Below are 6,000 nucleotides of genomic sequence, written 5' to 3'. Positions count from 1 at the left end.
GGCTGCCCCATTATAGTTTATTTGGTACTTATAAATGTATTTATGTGTAATTCCATTTTTTGTGTGAATATCTGCAGTACCAGGGCTAAGAAAAGAAGAACAAAGACACACAATGTGTCCATACTTGCATCGGTAAAATATTCAAATCTCACACACTGATATTGGGAAAACATTTTCTGTCGACCAAAAAGCAATATCCATCGTATGACATTATTTGGAAGTGTGCTGGGCTGCATAAATATTACTCATAAAGATGGAAGTAAAAAACAACAACACACAACACAACAGCTAATCAACTGTAATGAATGTTTTCCTCTAGACAGTGAGTCAGACATACATAGTACAGCCAAGAGGTTTACTGTTGACACAAAAAAGAAGAAGTCTTAAAAAATAAATCTTAACTCAAGGTCCACTTTCTAGCCTCCCAGAGCTTTCAACACGAGAGTGTGTTTAGTTGTCAGGAAAACAACTAAAACTGACTATGGTCATAGTTGACAATTAATAAATTGAAAATTGTCATTGTTGATAGTTAAAATAGATGGAAGTAAAAAACAACAACATACAACACAACAGCTAATCAACTGGAATTAATGTATTTCTCTTTGAAGTAAACTTCTCTATCAGCTTAATTAGGCGCACCTCTGGTTTTACAAAACCAACTGGCTCCTCTAGACAGTGACTCAGGTGTACATAGTACAGCCAAGAGGTTTACTGTTGAGCACAAAAGTTCATTCTTGACTTTTGAAATTGTAGTTTCACAAAAAAAGAAATCTTAACTCAAGGTCCACTTTCTAGCCTCCCAGAGCCTTCAACCCGAGAGTGTGTTTAGTTGTCAGGAAAACAACTAAAACTGACTATGGTCAGTTGTCATAGTTGACGATTAATAAATTGACAATTGTCATTGTTAATAGTTAAAATAGATGTTGTGATCTACCACCTTTTCAAAAACACCCCAAATCTTGCTGTCTTTCACAGCAGACTCTCGTCATGAATCTGATGACTTTCTACTTGAGAAAATTAAAAAAAGACTTGTGACTTCTTTTGAAATTTGGTCTTTTCATTTGTTAATATTGTGAGGGCTGTCTAATGACCTGTTTATGACTCAAAGTACAAAGACTTTGACTTGACTTGAGACTTGTTGGTGTTGATTTGGGACTTGACTTGGGGCTTTTTGGTCTTGATTTGGGACTTGTTGGTATGATTTCGGAATTTTTTTGGGACTTGGTCTTGATTTGGGACTTTTTTGACTTGTTGGCCTTGACTTAGAACTTATTGGTCTTGACATGGGACTAGTTGGTCTTGACATGGGACTTGTTGGTCTTGATTTGGGACTTGTTGGTCTTGACTTGGAACTTGTTGGACTTGATTTGGGACTTGTTGGTCTTGGCTTGGGACTTGGCCTGGCTCCAAAAGGGCCACACAAAGAGAACACGAACAGAGTGAAGAGGATGACACAACAGAGCTCCGAAAGTCAAATCCTACGTTAAGCTAACATTAGCGGCACTCCTAGCAGCGAAGAACCTGTTGATGTCACGTTTGCATTAGCAAAATCAGCTGCAGCCACTACTACCGCAGCCAACTATGACGTTAACAATAACATGAGTCAAGATGAATGGCCCGACTGTTGGTAAAAGAATCAAATGCTGTAAGAATAAAAACAATGGCTGTCCAGCTGACTTTTAATGGAAGCTCATGGTTCTTGGTTGGCAGTCTGTAAAGCATCCGAGGCACTCTGATTGTCAAATGCTGCATTTTTTCTCCCAGAACAACTGGTTCATTATCAAAGACCGATATGAGAATAAGGGGAGTACTGGCCCTCCACTTCAAGCACTGCTTGTAATCATATACAATTTAATTTAAGATGGTATTAATTTGATTGGCTGATTCAACTTGATTGTTTTGAGTTAGATGAAATAATGAGAGAAGATTAAGCAGTACAAATGCTACTCACACATAAAATAAATACAGAAGAAAAAAAGAATATAAAATTTTTTTTTGATCACACCACAAGTAATAAATTGGTTACTATGCCAACCTCTATAGTAGCCTGCAGCTCTATCCTTTTCATTTTCTATAGGTCTATTGTATGTTGCCCATACCAAAGAAAAACATCCAATGTCCTAACATTGTATACAGACAGCTTTTGTATCAATCAAGCTCTGACCATGGATGTTTCAATGCTCAGCTGGTTCTCATACCTGAGTCCTCACTGACTGCTATCTTGTTCTTATTGTTAGCATTAGATTACACACAGCCACAATGCAAGTGGAAAGCAAGACTGAGCAACATAAATAATTCTGGCTGCCCCATTATAGTTTATTTGGTACTTATAAATGTATTTATGTGTAATTCCATTTTTTGTGTGAATATCTGCAGTACCAGGGCTAAGAAAAGAAGAACAAAGACACACAATGTGTCCATACTTGCATCGGTAAAATATTCAAATCTCACACACTGATATTGGGAAAACATTTTCTGTCGACCAAAAAGCAATATCCATCGTATGACATTATTTGGAAGTGTGCTGGGCTGCATAAATATTACTCATAAAGATGGAAGTAAAAAACAACAACACACAACACAACAGCTAATCAACTGTAATGAATGTTTTCCTCTAGACAGTGAGTCAGACATACATAGTACAGCCAAGAGGTTTACTGTTGACACAAAAAAGAAGAAGTCTTAAAAAATAAATCTTAACTCAAGGTCCACTTTCTAGCCTCCCAGAGCTTTCAACCCGAGAGTGTGTTTAGTTGTCAGGAAAACAACTAAAACTGACTATGGTCATAGTTGACAATTAATAAATTGAAAATTGTCATTGTTGATAGTTAAAATAGATGGAAGTAAAAAACAACAACATACAACACAACAGCTAATCAACAGGAATTAATGTATTTCTCTTTGAAGTAAACTTCTCTATCAGCTTAATTAGGCGCACCTCTGGTTTTACAAAACCAACTGGCTCCTCTAGACAGTGACTCAGGTGTACATAGTACAGCCAAGAGGTTTACTGTTGAGCACAAAAGTTCATTCTTGACTTTTGAAATTGTAGTTTCACAAAAAAAGAAATCTTAACTCAAGGTCCACTTTCTAGCCTCCCAGAGCCTTCAACCCGAGAGTGTGTTTAGTTGTCAGGAAAACAACTAAAACTGACTATGGTCAGTTGTCATAGTTGACGATTAATAAATTGACAATTGTCATTGTTAATAGTTAAAATAGATGTTGTGATCTACCACCTTTTCAAAAACACCCCAAATCTTGCTGTCTTTCACAGCAGACTCTCGTCATGAATCTGATGACTTTCTACTTGAGAAAATTAAAAAAAGACTTGTGACTTCTTTTGAAATTTGGTCTTTTCATTTGTTAATATTGTGAGGGCTGTCTAATGACCTGTTTATGACTCAAAGTACAAAGACTTTGACTTGACTTGAGACTTGTTGGTGTTGATTTGGGACTTGACTTGGGGCTTTTTGGTCTTGATTTTGGACTTTTTGTACTTGATTTCAGACTTGTTGGTCTTGACTTGGGACTTGTTGGGCTTGATTTTGACTTGTTGGTCTTGACATGGGACTTGTTGATCTTGACTCAGGACTTAACTTGGGACTTGTTTGCATCAATTTGGGACTTGTTGGTCTTGACTTGGGACTTGTTTGCCTCAATTTGGGACTTGTTGGTCTTGATTTGGGACTTGTTTGCCTCAATTTGGGACTTGTTGGTCTTGACTTGGGGCTTGTTTGCCTCAATTTGGGACTTGTTGGTTTTGACTTGGGGCTTGTTTGCCTCAATTTGGGACTTGTTTGTCTTGATTTTGAACTCGTTGGACTTGATTTGGGACTTGTTGGTCTTGACTTGGGGCTTGTTTGTCTTGACTTGGAACTTGCTGGATTTGACTTGAAATTTGGCTGGGAGTTGTTGGTTTTGACTTGGAACTTGTTGGATTTGACTTGAAACTTGACTTGGGATTTGTTAGTTTTGAGTTGACCTGTTGGTTTTAACTTGAAACTTGTTTGTCTTGACTTGGGGCTGACTTGAACTACTAAAGTCGAAACAAGGCATTGTTGTCAGGCAACCCTCTCATTGTAAAAGGATCCACATGATAATACGTGTAATGTCTCAGGATGGTTCCAGGAACATGACAGTGTCTTTAGTTCAGCCCCAGTTGCAGAGGATAAAAGATGAGGAAAAGAAGAAATGACAGTAACAGAGAGACAGAAATTAAAATATGATATAGAAAGAGTAAGAGGATTAATAGAACAAGTGTAAATGTCCAACAGACAACACAAAGCAGGCAAAAGAATAGTTTTTGCCAAAACCCCAGCAAAAGATGGTTTGTAAGACAGACCTTCACCTGTTTACTTATTAGAAAAACTAAATTACTGAGAGTAAATTTGACTAATCAGACAAAATGTTTCCTTATCCAAAAGTAATTCCAAATCCACTAGGAAGTACAGTAATTCAGTGCAGTATAAATATACACAACGTTTGGATTGATTATCACCTCTACAGAGCATTCTGTGAAGACTGTGCAGGAAGTGAGAAAACGCTATGGCTGGTGTAATAGCATCAACAGAAAAAAAGTCTAGATTATGTTTGGCATCAAAAAAGTCAGCCATGCATCACCTTGTATCAAACAATACTGAATGTTGTCAGATATCCAGAGAGAAATTTTGAAATGTTTCAAAATCATCTGCTACAAGGACGGCATACAGAGCACTGCTGAATTATGCAATGCGGAATTCGTACAATTTCCACTTATCAAAAATCAGAGGAGAATCAGAAAGGTTCATAAACCTCTCCAATCCACTGGAGTCTTGTCACGACAAAGCCTTGAATCACATCGGTATGTACTGGCTGGTTCTGAAAGCCCAGCTAAAACCTTGGAGGGAAAGTAAATCAAATATAAACTTGAACCACATATTGGAAAGAAACTTTGGTAAAAAATGAAATGCAAATGGGTCCAAGTACTGGAAATGAAGTACAACGAATTGGCACCCCATACAGGAAAGAAACAACAATGGTTCAATACACACTGGACTTCTGGTTGAGTCCGCCGGACAGTACTGACTTAAAAACCTGAGAAATCATTGACAATGTATTGATCCAGTGGAGAGGACGTGGCTGACACAGACAGAACGAGGAGGTCAGGATGTGTTCATTTTGTAAAGTAGGCCTACTCTCTGACTCCACGGTCTCAGATACAAAGAAATACAAACAAAGTTCTTTGACAAAATCCCCCTTCTTCAAAAAAGATCCCTCCCGAGAACAACTCAAGCTCCCGTGTTTGAGTTCTGTCATGCAGCGAACGATGAATAACTCTCCAACTAGCCAGTCTGTCCCCGTTTGACTGTTATTTATAAAAGTCTTTGTCACACTCTGCTGTGATTACGTAGGTGTAACACTGATTTTAGCCGAGTTGGACCAAGATGAGATAGGGGAGTTTTGGTCAACGTCAAATCCAACCCAAACATGGCAGTGTCTTGTTTATTGCTATAATTTTTAACAGTTTAATCAATAACTGAGAACTTTCCCATGCCCCCTAAAAGCACCCAGCAAATATTTAGATGTTGAAATGATGGCCTGAACCAAAGTGCAATACACGTGTAGATACCGTGCCGCAATCAACGTCATCGCTCTCTCGCTCTCTCTTTGTATGTTTCCCTCTCAAATTGTCTGAACGTTGTGCTCAACTGGCCTTTCCGCGTGGTCAGATCCTGCTACGTACGAATCAACAGACGGGCCATGACGTGAAGCTCACATGTAATTGTGTCACCTTTCAGATTACTCAGTCTGAAGGGAAATTAGACAATCCTTGTGAAAATGGATGAAGGCTATGTGCTTTCTTCTGCTCATTCATCTCAATGTGCCTGGGTTGGATCCATTGCAGACAGACCGTTTTCTTGACTGGCACCTCTCCAGCTACCAGTCCATAGTCTGTACTTGGTTCGTGCATTTCCCAAGCCAAGTCCCTACGGACTGAGCTACTGCCTCCCCAATAATAAA

The sequence above is a fragment of the Sebastes fasciatus genome, chromosome 20, assembly GCF_043250625.1.
Source record: "Sebastes fasciatus isolate fSebFas1 chromosome 20, fSebFas1.pri, whole genome shotgun sequence".
In the NCBI taxonomy this organism is placed as follows: Eukaryota; Metazoa; Chordata; class Actinopteri; order Perciformes; family Sebastidae; genus Sebastes; species Sebastes fasciatus.
This window is presented reverse-complemented; position numbering follows the sequence as displayed.